At 43.8% G+C, this 16074-nt stretch overlaps 1 long non-coding RNA gene across 2 annotated transcripts in view; it reads right to left on the bottom strand.

Moving 5' to 3' along the window:
• The window catches only part of LOC128080930 (uncharacterized), a 125323-nt gene extending 112010 nt beyond the window's left edge, over positions 1-13313 (bottom strand). For both annotated transcript variants that reach the window (XR_008206926.1, XR_008206925.1), the window contains exons 1-2: positions 13212-13313; positions 5660-5735 (exon numbers count right to left, since the gene is read on the bottom strand). This is a non-coding gene — a long non-coding RNA (uncharacterized LOC128080930). The remainder of the gene's footprint in view (positions 1-5659; positions 5736-13211) is intronic.
• Between the last annotated feature and the right edge of the window lie 2761 nt (positions 13314-16074).

Raw genomic sequence — 16074 nt, 5'->3', positions numbered from 1 at the left:
ATGCTCTTGCTTACTAACACAACAGCCTAGCTAGCGTCATGAGAATGAAACTAATTAAAAAAAAAAAAGTATTTCCACCCAAACACACATAATTGTACACCACAGATCACTTCAGAACTATGGGACTCCTAATCATTAAAACAAGTGAAGTAAAATTATACCTGAAGTAAAATTATACAGAACTGCTTGTAGAAGCCTGGGCTGCATCACGGGGCAGGGGGCCAGGAGCTCAGCATTTCCAAGCACTGAAACGTACCACTAATTCCTGTGTAACCTCACACCTTTCAGACCAAAATGATTTCAGTTTTTATTGCGTTGCTTTTTAATCAATCGAAGAGGATGTGGAAAATAACATCAGTTTCCAAGTGATTTATCTAATCCAATTTCAATCAATCATTTCCCCCTTTTTAGCCATGCCCTGAAGATGTTTTCCCTACAACTGGTTTGCATTTAAATGAGTAAGGACATATTCCTTTTGCATACACAGGCCATGCAGCAGCATGCTTGAATTCAACAAAAGATGCCTACCAGTTAAAGCTTCATACAGCAGTTTTCCTGCTTAAATCTATCAAATAGCAGCTTCTAATTTTAGTGTTTTGCTAATTGTCAACATAAAAGCAGGGAGTTGGGAACCTATGTGATCTTGTTTTGATCAAATCAAACGAGTTTCATGCGAGGCAGCAGATAAATATGAAGCACTTAATTTATCTAAATATATGCTATCTAAATATTTGAAAGCACATGCTTAAATCCTATCAGTTCCAATGCCTTTTCAGGCAGTCTTTGACTGTCTCGATTAATGCATAGCTTGGGATTTCAAAGCAGCAAAGGAATCGGGGCGTTTGTATCCTCCAGAGATGTAATGAAGCCTGAATGGATGGAGATGGCAGTTGCTCTGAAGAACAGCCAGAAATCAGCCTGAAGGAGATGTTTGAAACAGAGATGGCCAGGTTGTTTATTTTTGTGGGTTTCTTTGTTGTTGGCTTTGTTTTATTGGTGTTGTTGTTGTTGTTTGTTTTTGTATTTTTTTAAGGAAGGAATCATTCTTTCCTATATCAGTATAGTTGAAGATTTTTTATTATGATTTAAGCCCTCCTTCCCTCCTGAACAGGATGTTCTGTTCCATGATTTTACTTCACCAACAGGCATTTTTCTGGTAAGTTGACAGGCTACTGATGAAGAAATTTTGGACAATATTTCATGTAAAGGAAGGTGCTTCTTTAAAAGGAAAGCCTGGGATTCAGGATAGGAGAACTAAGCCAACAGGAGTGCTTGGAATAACGAATGATTTTTCAGCAGCTGAAGCAACAATCCTTTACATTTAAGATTATTTATTCCAACTCACAGTGTGGGAGTACTTGCAGCAGTTATTAAGACAGAAAGCACTCTTTTTTTCCTAATTCCAGACCAGTGTTTATCAACTTCTTTAGCTTTTTCTCTTGGCAACAGCATAACATCAATTCTCCTTCAACAGGTGAGCCAGAGCAGCCTTCACATCTTTTCAGAACTCTGACACAGACAGATTTTCTTGCTAGGATCCTTTAAGAAAGACTCATATTTTGGAGAATTTTGTCTTCAAAAATTGAACTAAAAGTCTGGATGGACAGTAGGTAAATTTACTAGTAAATGTGAAACTGCGTATCTGCACTCTGAAGATTATTTCCAGGTGTTCTGTAGAAATTCAGTTAGGTTTTCGTTTTGTTTTAAATATAGCATAGCTATTAACATCATGTTCCCCACTACTCTATAGTTATTCACTTTAACTTGAGTAAAACACATGATGCTAAATCACTGCTGGCTGATACAAGTCTACATTTAGCTCTCAAACTTAAAGAAAATGTAATACAAATGGGGTATGATTTTCTAAATTAATCTGCAGTGTTACAGACAGTATCTTCGCTCTTACAAAACAGTGGTTTAAGTAACTAAACTAATTTTAGATCACCATCTGTGTGCAAATTTGTCTCTGAAAACACACCTTAAGTACTAGTCATCCTTCAATTTAGAGGCTCAAAGAACTGTTTCATCAGCAAATGGTTTTGTTAGGAGCACCACTGAGTAATTGCAGGGCCTCCACCACGATGCTCTGTGATACCTGCGCCTTCTCACGCAATTTACTGTCACACCCAGGTGGTCTTTGAGATGAACATCTCAGAAAACAGAGCTTTTAGCCTGTCTACAACTATGGTCAACACATCAATTCTTTCTCATTCTCTTGAGATGTAAGATTAGGAAAGACAAGAGGTAAAGAGTGCAGCGTAAGCAGAACAAATAAGCATGTTTGTTGGCTGCATGAAGAGTTATATACTCCACTTGCTATTTTGAAACACAACACAAAGGACGTTCTGTAACCGTGTTATGCATCTCCAAACCTACAGTTAAGTTTAAACAAGAAAATAACAACTTAGGTCATATAAGAAAACATTAAGAGCAAATGGCAAGTGTTTCAGAGTTAGTCCTTCAGCTCTTCAAACGAGATTTCCATAAGTGCCGATTCCTGAAGCTTAGAAAATGACACAGCCCTGCCTTGACACCTGTCCTCCCACACCATTAGACACAGCACAGCTCACAAGGGACATTCCCATGTGCTCTTTCCAAATCAACAACTGCAAATGTATCTACGAGCAAAGCAAGACTGTCAAAATAAAAGCATGCAACAGGTCGGTTCATTTGCTTCGGAAATGACAATTTTCCCACTTAATGTACAGTTGAGAACTGATCCCAGTTGGAAAGGGAAGGCAATTGCTCAACTGAGCACCCACTCTAGCAATTTTTGCATAATTAGAAGAATATGTTTAGTCTTAACTTTCTTCTGATGAATTCAGTCACACCTGTTTATGTGAAATCAATTAAGAGACCTTAATCTTCTTAGACGGTTTCCAACACTCCATCCACAGGTTCAGGCCTGTTTCTTGTATTGCAAAATTTAAATTATATTAAAAAAGAAACAATTATCCTATAAACATGAAGATTTAAATTACACCTTAATAATTAAAACCAGTTACACTCTTAGTCTTGCAGCCTTTTGATGGTCAGACATATCAAATAGTGCTGTCCAGTTTGACTTGGACGAGTAGAGGAGTGAGCAGAATAACCCCAAAGCAAGACCAACATGAGCACAGCTACATGCCTGCCCCGTGCTGCCTCGTGCCAGAACACACATTCCTGTGCCTGGATCCGCTCATGACTCGTGCTGTGACGTAAAGGTAATGTCTGGTAATGGGTTCATCCAAGGAAAGAGAGTTGAAAACTCCTCCCCACAGCATCCAAAATCCCCCTGCTTACAGAAGAATTTTGGGGGAAGGATTTAATTCTGCCTCACTTCAGACAGATTCCTAACATAGATGCTGACAGGAGGTCAGAACCAATCGTACTTCAGAAGTGCCTGTATTTCTCCCCTATGAAGGGAACCTCTACAAGAAGCCTGAGTGGACACGGTGGGATTTGTCTCATTAAAAATCTCCACTAGAGGGGACATACAATCAACACCAACATCTGGTGAAAGGAAAGGTGTGTTTATATTTATACCCCCAGTCATCTGTGAAGTCTGAAGATAGCCAATCAGATGACACTTTAGAAAACAAAAGTGTGTCTAGTCTGCACTGGGTATAGTTTGTGGTTTATAGCATGAAGAGTCCTGGCAGCGTTTTATGCCAAAGGAGAATTTGAATCTCACATCTGTGTTTGTTTCTTGGATCTACTATGCTGGCACATGAGTCATCTTAAGAAACCTTAAATTACTTTTCATCATACATCAAACATTATAAAAGGCATTGAATCTGTGTCCAGAAAGAGTTCAAACTGAAGTGGAAGTTTGCTCTCAGGACTCTCACAAGACTGTCCAGTGGGACACGCATGAAAAGTGGTTGGTATACTTTTGAATTTTGGGTGCCAAATCTGTTTAACCTGCAGAGCTGCACAAGGCTGCACGGAGGTGAAACAAAAACAATGAAAACTTCTGTCTTTAACAGAGGAAACCCTGCCATTTCCTATGTGTTTTCGGAAAGCTGACCTGCTCCACAAGGCCTCCATGGAAGCAGAGATTGATCCTGCTCAGTGGAAGGAAATAAGGAGCTTTTGTTGCACTAGCATACACGCTCCTTCAAGCTAAGTGCTTTATGTTGTTTTTGAAGATGGATTAAAAAAACAACACAAGGGGTTGCCACTGAAAACCCTTTTCCCCCCGTGACCCCTAGAAAGGGAAAATATCAAGTAGCAGCTAAAATCCAATTGAAATCAACTTCTGTTTTATAAAGTTTGGGTTCCGTTCTAATTGTTAAGGAGACACATAATAACTGGCTTTAACATAATTTTCTTTGGACTATCTCCCCAAAGCCACAATTAATGTAAATACCAGTGTCTTGTTAGTAATTTCCTTTCATCAGTAAATGCTGAAATGCAATGATCCGACCACAAATCACAAAGCAAATAAGCTTGCAGCGCTGTGCAGGCTGTGTTGTTATTATGCAGTTTGTACACGAGAGAGTTGATAAGGGAATTGTTTTGTGAGCAGGAGTAATCTTTGACTACTTGGAAGAGTTTCCTTTCGCTAGAAAGCGGCAGCAATCCTACCTTTCCAAGAAATAAAGACAGCAACTTGTAAGGGCACTTAAGGCAAACTCACATGAAGGAGCAAGAGCAGGTTCAGGTCTCAGGAAGTCAAGATAAACCAGGAATAAATGTGGGACTGGAGACCAGACCACAGTCTCCCTTCTCCATACACAAACACAAAAGGATTTCCTCATCCTCTGGTATTTTCCTCAGTCGCTCCTAAGAGGCCTCCAGTGATGGAGCATGAGATGCCTTCCAGCCTCACTCTCTTCTCTGTGCTAAGAGATCAATGGGCAAAGAGGAAGAGCCCCTGGCACACGTGAACCTCAGTCTTTCTGGTTCTGCCTCTGCTGTGTCCTTTTTTAGCTTTTACTTCCTGGTACACAAAAATACAGGTATTTTAATGCTCTTTTTGTTTTCCCCTTTGAAGCCAAACATATATTCTTGGCTGTTAAATCTACATCTCCACTTAAACAAAAAGATGGAAGATTCAAATAACCAGAGTAGACTTCAGTCTCCCATCAGCCAAGACCCCCCTTTGCCAGAATGCATCTTCTCCACCAAACCCTCAGTCATAAATTCCTCACTCAATAAAATAAATAAAAAAATCCACCACACACACAAAGTTCCTGAACTCTGTCCAAGCCAGACTCCTTCCCAAAGAGGAGTGAAATGCAACACAGAGAGCCACACACCATCACAGGTGCTGTTCTAGCACTGCAGAAAGAAAAGTAGACAGAACTATTACCGAAGGCAGGGGGAGGAAAAGAGAATGAGGAATACTGGTAACATATGCAGTAGAAAAAGATGCTTGGGAGAGGGGAAAAAAACAATGAAAAGAAAACTTTACTTGAAATACAATTGGTACACAGCAAAACAACATTCAACTCCATGACTGCAGTGACATACTTGTTGCAGCAGGAATGCAGTGCAATGGGTTACAGGGATGCATTTCTGACACCATGTACAACAGCGGCAGGTAGCACTTCAACCAGAATAAACCCTTGTCTTCAGTTTAGCTTGTTACGAAGGGAACAGTTCCATCCCTGTGCTTCCATACTGCTCTATCAATTAGTCTCTCAAGAGTGGCTGCAGAGCTGTCACTTACCAGTGGCGTAGAGCTGTCATCCTCCTGACTAGGCCATGTGAGTCTGTTCCCAGGCAGTAAGAGCTGCCACTCATAGCTGTGAGGAAGAAGATGGAGAGATAACTGAATTAATCCCTTTGCTTTTCTAAGCCACCTAAGCAATATCCTTCTGTATCTGAACATCCTGTAGTGCCTCTCTTTGGGTAAGCATGCAAAGAGGGCACGATACCATGCTTTCAGCTTCTAAGTGTACTTGTCAAAAGGACAATGTGCTCGTGGCCAAGAAGTTTGGACACAAGGAAGTGAAGCATGAAGCTACATCACAGTCTGTCATTTTTTGCTAAAATACATTCTGCTTTCTGGACTCTCTAGCACTGATCTCTGCATGGGTTAACTTACTCCACTGCTGGAAGAGACACTTGCTTCCCATGCCGCAGAAAGTACAGCCAGGTTATTCTGCCAAATAAACCAGTCACAACCAGCTCAGGTATCTCTGTGCTGCAGTACTGCCTGCACTGTAGACATTCATCACATCTTCTCAGGTCAGAGATTAGCCCCTAATCCCTTGGCCATGTTTCCCTGTAGGAACTTCACAGTATCTGGGCTTCGCTCATCTCTACAACCTATGGTTTTGCAAGGTCCAAGCTCCTTTGCAAGGATTGCAAAACTTGTTTGAACTTGTAAGTTCTCCCAGTGCTCATCCTTCCCCCAGTCTAACATGTTGGCAAGAGGGCTGAAAACATGGCGAAAATAAATAAATATTGAACCTGCCCTGGAAGTCAATAATTTCTCAGAAACTGATCAGACAGATATGGATACAGACACACAGAACTTGAATTTATCACCTTTGTATGTTCTGACATTCTTTTCCCCCCGTCTTTTTCCCTCTAAACTTATTTCATGTTCCAGTTCCCACACTAATTTCTACTGTGGGTTTTCTTTATGCTTCTGGTGTAACTGTCATACATCCCTTTCCATCTTGTTCTTGCCATGTAGTTAGAAGTGCACATAAATGATTGCAAATGCTTGCAACCTCACTGCAGTACGTTTCCCAACATTAAGCTCCTCCAGCACCCTGTTGATTCCAATCACTCTGAATTTTATTACCCTTCTTTGTATTGCCTGACTCCCTGACCTGACCCTATAGTTTACAGTTAGCCCAACCCTTCCGTTTCCATCAGAAGACACTTCTCAGCTAATATTAGAATCAAGTCTTTTAGAGCTACTTAAACAATAAAAATTCTAAAAAGTCCTGAAGGGTGGAACCAGGGATGCAAAAAGCACAGGAGCAATAAGCTTGTTCCCTAGCAAGCATGATCAAAATGATGGATCTTGCCAGAAGTGCCAGTTGCCCAATTTTTATTCTTAGTAAAGCTGCAGGGTTTCCTTCACACCCTTTAATTACTCAAACCTTACTTAAGGAAGATGGTTCAAACAAACAAACATAAAAAAAAAGTTACAACAACGTAGGATGATCTTGACATACAAGATGTCAGAACCATTTTAAACCCCTTTATTCCAGAATGATGTCTTTTGTGCTTCGAGGCATGCTTGCTATTCATAGATCTACTGCTCAGCTGTTCCAGTTTTTAGTTCTGCATAAATGCCCACTCATTATGTCCAGAGGGTTTTGCCTGTAGCTTTGTGTTTGTAGCCTTGAGGCAAATGTCTTGATGGCTTAGGGAACTCGTAGCGAATGACCAAATAACATCGGATTTTCCACAGCAACGAAGCCATTATGGGACAGCATTTCTATGTAACAGCACCCTTCAGTGTGCAGTCATTATAACTAAGGATTTAACCAGGCTCTAGGGACGTAACAAAATCACTCTGAAGCCAAAAATCCACAGTGAAATATTAAGCATTAGATTTCTGAAATGCCTCTCACAACTGCTTGAGTCAAGCTGCTTTGGCACTGGGGAAGGAGTTTTATGCACATCTTAACCATGTATCCAAGTATTCAGACCGGTGCACACAGAGCTGGGGGTGCAGCATGCATCAGCTGCACGCAGATTTTGCAGCTGCATACAAAGCCATCAGAAGCTCGCACATGGCTCCTACATAACATTAATATTTTTAAGCATACCATTTTCACTACCAAAAAATGTTCAAGTACATCGCTTACGGTATAAATAGAAATCTGTAGTTACACAGCTCTTGTAGGTCTTGCAGCCCAGAGAGTGCAGAGCCCCAAACCAGACCCAGTGTAGTTGCAGTGCTCTCAGCTGACTGACAAGAATGGAGCTGGTGAGGTCCTGCTGAACCTGAGACCAGCTTCGTGGTGGAACAGAAGACTGTGATGAAAAGAACCAAGGACATGGCATAAGGGATGGGCAAGAGCTGCACCAGGAGAGGTGTGCAAGCTGACCCAGGCTGCAGCCCCACAGCCACGCTCCAACCTCCCTTTTCCTATGGCCTGAAAAAGCTCAGGAGTCAAGCCAGACTCCACTGCTTCATCCTCAACTCCTCGACCTCCAACCACCACCCAAGGGGCACAGGAGGGCAGGGGCTCCTCTCATGCCCACACACTCCTGCACGGTGCCCATAGGGCAAGCAATACCTGCTGCAGCACCCACAGCACCTCCTCCCCTCTGACCCTGGCAAATGTAGGGCTGTTTCTGTTGGCTTTTTACATCACATTTGGGCTCACTGTCCCTGCGAGGCACCCCCAGTGCTGCTGACAGACCCGCAGTGCCCTGAGGTGAGCTGCAGCCTGCCAATTATGTGAGCAAAAGACAGATTTTGAGAAGCCACAAACGAAGCTAGGGCCTCTCCGTTGAAGGAATCTCTCAAACTGAAAGAGAAGCATTGGCATATGAGCAGCTGAAACCTATTATAAGCACTTCTGTTCTCTGAGAAGGTCAGGCTGCACACACACAGGTACACACACATAGGACTGCAGCAAAGCCCACCTGAATGCCTCTGATCTCAGCACTGGAAGAAGAGCTCACGCTGATAGCATGACTGTTCTGACGGAGGGGTGGGAAGCAATCGTATGCGGAGCAATTTGTGCAAGGCAATCCACACCCCCCTCATCTGCAGATCTCATAGGGGGCCTTTGTTAATGAGCTTGCAGTTGTGGCACATGAGAAGCTTCATTGCAGCCTCAAGAAGAGGAGGCAAGACACCTGCCTGCTTCACATATGGCCACTTCCTCCCAGCAAAGGTGGGGAATTAAATTGAGCTCAGGACAGCGTGGTTGAGAGAGCAGGTGTCCTGGCTCCATCAGTCCTGGGGAGAAAGAATGAGGCAGAGCTCCCAGCTGGGTCCTTCCACCCTTTAGCACATGTGCCCCAAGACAGCCAGCATTTCACCCAGCGTACATCTCTCAGGATGAGCAGCTGTGCTTTAGGAACTGCAGAGATGCTCAGGGTAGGATAAGGGCTGCATTGATGAGGCAGGAAGTTGAAGCATGGATCAGAAATGCATGACTGCATGGAAAATATCAGAGGTGTACTGAGACAAATGACCCTCTTGTATAAGAAGGTGTTGTGGTCCAGCACTGGAGTGAGATGGAAAAGGAGCTCCCAGTCACATCACACCCAGTTTGTAACCCTTGCAGACAAGAGCTATCGTATTATGACATGACTCAGAAAAGCTAACTACAACACAAGGACTAATCTGGCTGCCCATCTCGCCCCAGATACAGCGTGATTTTTACATCTCTGAGAAGGCTGGATTAATAGCAGGAGCCAGCAACATCACTGTCACAACATGTTAGTGCTGCCAGGAGAAGTAGCAGGAAGAATAACATCTGTACTATAGAGGCTTACAAAATGGTTCAACCCAGCAGCATCGCTAGGCACTGTTTTAGCTCAGCAGTGACTCACCATAACTGCTCACATGCTCCTCACATGCTGGAAACACCACGGAAGGCTCCCCTCAGAGAGTCTTTCAGCAGCCCCTCTGGGGCCACACTGCAGGTTGGCGAAGCCAAGAGCAGTTGTGCATTTTACTATCATCTTCCCTCCCCGTAGATGCAGTTTCCTACCTGCCCTAGTAACTGTAGATTTTAACCCTGATGGAAGGAGCCTGGGGGTTACATGGTTGCTTCCCTCCCCCCACCCTCCCTTTTTTTGTGAGGATGTACATTCTTTGACACCCTTTCCTTGTAATAAGGTCAACTAACACATGCCAAGTGAACATGTTCCTTTGAAAGAGAGAAGGGTTTAGTTCTTTCCATTAGCCACCCAGTTCAGGCTTCAGTTGTTTTTAGGTTTCTTCCTTAAACTCAGTTACCTCCTTCTCTTCAAACTGCTCTTTTGGATAAACTGGAAATCAAAAATTTTGCTGTATACAAATTACTTTAAACACCATCCCAAAGCTGCCTGCATCTGATGGTCTTTCAAGTCTCAAAAAATAATTGCAGAACACAAGAGTCACCTGAGAGATTTTCAGCAGCCAGACATCAAGTCACCAGCTGCAGGACTCAGCTCTCACACCCAGCAGCAGCAGCACAGACTGGTTTGCTTGACTGGTTATTGTAATGTGGCTTATTAAAGTCTTGAGACAATATTCCACAACATCCTGGCACCAGCACATCACATAAGCATTTCCATGTTTCCTCCAAAGCAGAAGGCTTCTTGACACCCCCTAAACACACACCGATCCAGGCTGTATTTAGGGTTGAGGGAAGTGTAGGAACCACAAGAGGATTCAGCTTTTCTTGCGTCCTTCTGAAAATGGCAGCGTGATCATACAACTCATTCTGGATCTGTGCACACTTTAAAAGACAGGGATATAAACCCTGGAGAAGAAAGCACATTTGCAAATTAAGTAACCCATATCTAGCACAGATATGGAGCATGCAGACCTCTTTCAGTGTGTTTGTGCATTTTCCCCCCCCATTTCGAGGTTTGCACACTAGTACAAAGCAACAGATTTCCCCACATCCACAAACTATGGGGTTTATTTTATAAGAGATGTGAAGGAATGGAAAGGGAGAAGGAGAAAAGATAAAACGTTCTGTATTTGTATTATATTTTCTCACCAGACCTACGCCCAGTTCCTTACACAACCACTTTATACTGGGCATGTTAGGCTCACAGTGTGGATTCCCTATCCACTGCACTTCGCACCCCAGGATCATTCACACCCCTGACAGCTTTGCTATGGTGAGAAGCCATGTACCTGTTTAGATATATATGCTTAAGACAGAAATAAATACACCCTTTCGATCTGCAGATCAAATAATGTGCGCAAATAATTAGCTGCTATTTATTTAGGTGATTCTTAGGGGCCTAAGTATATGCCTGAGGGGATGAGAGATAACTTGGGATATAACTCACTGTGACAAGTCACAAATTCACACCTCTTGTATCCAGTGCAAGCAGCTGGCCCTGCTTTTGTTGCTGTACAAACAGAAGGACATGCTCTTGTACATGGACATAGCCATGGACAGCACTGCTAAGTCCTAGAGAAAAGCAGAAGACCACAACTCTGTGAGTCCTGCACAGTGTTTGAGTGAGGGATTAGTTAACCCAGCCCTGCTGAAACAAACATCGCAGGAAACTCAATACTGCTTCTCATTCAAGTCTCTTCATCACTTACAAGTACAGGGCTGTACTGGAAGCTGTTTGGTTGGCTTTCAAATAAGCAACAACTGAAAAATGACTTCCAACTATATCTGCTGGCCATCCCTGTTTCCAGCAAGGGAACTGGACACCTGCCCCAGCATCATCCAGGAACTTGCCCACCCATGCTTCACCACATTTGTAGGGAAGCAGGTGTGCTGCCATCCAAGAGGGGCATTTTGAAGCTCAGATTTGCCTGCTGCACTCCCTTTGAATGCTGCAGTTATGGCTAACAATGTGCATAGCTACACTCAGGGATATATAATCATACTTTTCATAAGCACGAGCTAACATTTCCTAATGCATCAAGATTTATAGTTTCCCATGGAATTTTCCTCTTCACCTCCATATATTTTTCCACTAAAGATTAGCCCCTAACGTGCAGGAGGGGCAGTCAGCCCTGCAACAAGCCCTCAGCAGCCTGCTGTGTGGGGCAGCCTTTGCCTGAAATCCACTCATTCACAGCAAGCCAGCACCGGCTGAGCCTGCAAGTAAGGTGCATTTCTGAGGAACATACACCATTTATTGACCTCTGCATTAGCATCCGAGTCACTCACAGTAATTGGGCAAAGCAAGAATACCTCGGGTTTGTGACTCGACAAGCTTCGGCAGCCCTCCCCATGCAACAGCCCTGCTGCAGAAGGAGGGTTTCCTCCAGCATGCAGCAGCCAACAGATGGGAGAAAGCGCTCATCCTGAGGGATGCGTTCCCAGGTCACAGGTCTGATTCTTACTTTGTGAGCACCCCTCTACCTCTGGGTTTTTCTTTTGTCCAAGGACACGTTCCACAACAGATTCCACCTTTAGACTGTCACCCCTGAAATCATTTCAAGCCCAGATACTGACACTGTCATTTTGGGAGCCCTGGGCTTCCGATATCCTATTCTGTAGAGCTCTTTCACCTATTTTCTTCCCTTTTATGCAAAAAGGAAAAAAAAAAAAGAAAAAAAAAAGTTTCCTCAGTTTTAATCTTGTAAAACACATTATGCAAATTTATGGTTTTATGTAAGATGATGGCCTGTGGCCATATCACCCCCGGCCCCGGCTGTGATCTCGTCAGATCTCCCAGCCCAAACAGGCCAGGGCCTGCTCAGCACTGGCTGTGAGACCTCCAGAGTGAGCCAGGTGCTGCCCAGTGTGCTCCGGTAGGTGGCCCCGCCATCGTGAGTCAGCACCCATGGGTGCCCAAGTTCAGCCTGGCTGTGGGCACGAGCTAAAGCTCAGGTCCCCACGGAGCTTCGCAGCATCCCCGCACACCATGAGGCAGGGGCAAGGCGCTTCCAAAAGGTGTTTGCCATACCCTCCATAGCCCAGGCAAACAGTACTATCTGAAGCAATCCAAATAGCTGATGATGGTTGTCTTTTCTTTCTTTCTTTCTTGTTTTTTTTTTCCTCCTCTCACAACTTGCATTACATAAGATAAATGAATGAAAAGGAAGCCTCATAACTGATTTAATACATTTCTGCCACACTCAAACTCTCCTTTTAACCAGCACCCAGCAACTCATTCTCATCTTTGCCCTCCAGGTGCAATTGATTACCCCATACCTTTCCAACAAACAGCATTTTGGCTGCATTGCTCCTTAATGCCAGCATCAAGCATTCAAGTCCTCAGAAGTCTTAAGCACAGATTAACTTTACAGTCATCTTTGTTAATGGTTATAGTAGTTTTCTCCTCTGGATGAGCAGTTTTTCTGCAACAAATGCCTGGAAACCCTCTACAGTGGAACACCTCAACACAGCCTTACCTGAATCTTATCCACTTCTATCTCCCACCAGACAAAGCCACTAACTACAGCTTTTATTTGCCAAGGCAACACAAAGATTTCATGCTATTGGAGCTAGAAAATAAGACTTGAGGCTCTGAACAGGAGACCCTCCCATTTGTATGCAAACATGCATAATTTTTCTCCTCCTTTAACGTCATCACAACAGCTGCATACACACAGATGTACACCCTGTCACCAGACACGCACACAGCAGACTGAGGAGAAGCATTACCTTTGCTGAAATGCTGGTGCAGGTAAGTCCAAGAGGAGCCCAGCCCAGCACAAACGCCGGGGAAGAAATGTTTCAGGCTGTTAGCTGCAGCTCTGCTAAAGTCAATCAGCCCCAAACCCAGCTGATGCCCCTCAGTTAATCAGGTGACCTCACAGCCTAATTGCTAAACCTGCTTTCACTGGGCACCTCACATGTGAGGTCTGGAAAAACAGTAACCTCTGCAGTGAGGCGAAGTGGTAAAGCCTCTATCCACATTACAGCCTTCCCTGAGTCACATCAACTGGTTACAGCCTAGTTAAAAACTATAAATTTTCAACTTAATATAATAAGACCTCAACTGTGAAAGGGCTTTTTCCTCTTATGGCCAGAACCTGTCTGCACTGGTGTTTTCAATAATATCCCCACTGGGGTTTCTGGGTTCAAAGTAGTAAAGATCTAGAGCCTCATCCAGTGTGTTTCTGGAACAGAAAATACAGTTGGGCTTAAGCCCTAAAGGTTACTTGGTTATGTATCTGTGATGCAGGAACTTTCTGCTGGGAGGTTTGGTGGTCATTACTTCATGAAAAAAGGGAACTTGTAAGACACCCGAGGATAGATGTCCAAATATCAGACAGTGGCTTCTAGCAGCTCAGGACCTGCTCCCAGTCCCACTGACACTTAGAGCCACAGGGCTTCCTTTGCACCTACGTGCACCTTGAGCTCTGAAAACGCACATTTTCAGGCATCTCCAGCTCTAAATATCCTCCAGCTTCTCTCATGTTTTCTTTCTCTGGATTTCACCACACCTTAGCCTTAAATACAGAGTGCCATTTTGGGGTAATTAGAGATTCCTAATTAATTAGAGTTATAGATTTAAGGATTCCAAGCTTGACAAATGAGCTCAGGTAAATTTTGCAGCACAGGCTGGAGAAAATTACTGGCCCCAGCTACCTGTCCTGCCCCTGTGCTGGAGGTTAATTACTGTTTCTCTTGCATAGCCAAAACCACGCGCGCCTCCATCCCAGCTGCTCCAGCTCCCCGTCCAGCACGCAGCTCAGTCGCAGCAGCACCCAGCTGCCAGGCTGCACCAAGGCTTCGCTCAGCCTTTGTCCCACAGTCCTCCAGCAGACAAGGGAGCAGAGGCTGAAGGCTAGCCCACAGCTGCAGCCCTGGCAGCAAGGCTGATGGGGGCAGGTTTTTTCCTTCACCCCTTTGGGCTGTCTCAGGTCTCCCAGCCACAAGCAGAGGTGCAACAGCCTGACACTAAAGAAACAACATCTTAGTGCCTTACAAGAGGCAAAGTAAGGCACTCCACTCAGTACGCCTCAAAGCCTTGCATGGCTCAGGGGTTTTGTCTGTTTCTTTTCTTCTTCCTTGAGGTTGGTAGGAACCTATCCCTTCTTTGTTTAGCAACCCTGCCTGTAGCAGGGGTGCAGCATCATTTTAAACTGCTTTCTGTTTCTACTGATAAACTCTTTCAACTAACTAGGAGACAGTTTTGTATTGCAGTGATCAGCTGAAGAATTCCACTGTTCAGTGACAGACTGTATGAAGACATTTTACGCTGCTCTTTTTCCTTAGTTGGTGGTGGTTTGACCTGGAAATATAAACTCTGAAGTTCAGATAAAAGATTAATTCTATTGTTTTGTATATTGTACATCTCTGAACTTTCCGCACTGTTAGAAAGCAGGAATTTTGAGTTTCACAGCATAGAAAGCGAGAGTTTGTACATAGTTTGAATTAAAAATCCTGGGTAAAAATATAAATCAAGGGGAATATTCGGAGAATGTGCCATGCACCAGTTGCAGCCTGGGAGCCAGGGCTTCAGCAGAGGGTTAAAGAGGGTTGTTCAGCCATCAGAGAAGAAAAATAGGCTACTGTGGGCAGACCTTACACAATAATGGCCCATGGAAACAAGTAGGGATACCCACATTGAGACGAGCAACGACGTCCAATAAAAGTGGCATGAGAAACCAAGAGAAATCTTGTTTATATAAGTCTGTGAAAGTGAAAATGAAAGAGAACGCAGCAAATGGTTCCAGTCATCCATGCAGCTCTGCAGATAACGTGACAGAGAAAAGCAGCAATAGCCGTGTGTCACAGAAATGTTATGAAACCACAACTGGTTTAGATATTGCACAGTTTGCAAAGGCACCATGCAGCTGGCTGCAGCCAGGGGTTAGGAGTAAATTCTCATTCGCATGGTTCCATCTGCAACATGCATTAACATCACATGCAGGGGGGAAAAAAATTGCAACTAATCTACACAGCAGGATATTGCAGCAAGTCAGACCCACGCTTCCTTTTCTTCTTACATATTAGTAGCTTTTCATCACTATTTCTCTCTGAGGCCATGAAAAAAATCTTCAAATAAAAGTGAGGCAGCCATCAGGTCAAATGATTCAGGAGCAGAGGCTGACATTAGCACCTACCCTGGCAATGAGAGTACTTAAAATGGTCTGTTTTGACTTCCTACCTCAGAAGAGCCCTATAGTGTAAAAGCAGTACTGAGTGTGAAAGTTTGAAGAGGGATAAAGAAACAAACCAACCCCCCTGTTCGGGTAACTACTTCTCAGCCTCCCCCAGAAGTTACTGACCGAAGCATGTTCCCAAAATCGGTTCAGCTGACAGACAAGTTCAGGTCAGTTTAACTGTTCTCCCCAGCGAATGGAGCAGAAGACACTGTGCTTTCATGTGCCTGCAGAGCAGATGAGGAAGCTGAGCCTCAACATAATGTACCATCTAAAACATACAGTAGAGGAAAAGCATTAAGGTAATGGAAACTCAATGTTTCTAGTGTTCCAAACATATAAATAGAACCCGAGCCAGTACATTAGACAATTGACTGGCTTTGTTTGAATGCATGCAAGAATAAATGGAAAGA

The sequence above is a fragment of the Tympanuchus pallidicinctus genome, unplaced genomic scaffold (genome assembly GCF_026119805.1).
Source record: "Tympanuchus pallidicinctus isolate F22 unplaced genomic scaffold, pur_lepc_1.0 scaffold20, whole genome shotgun sequence".
In the NCBI taxonomy this organism is placed as follows: domain Eukaryota; kingdom Metazoa; phylum Chordata; class Aves; order Galliformes; family Phasianidae; genus Tympanuchus; species Tympanuchus pallidicinctus.
Note: the sequence above shows the minus strand (reverse complement) of the source record. Positions and strands in the feature narration are given on the sequence as shown.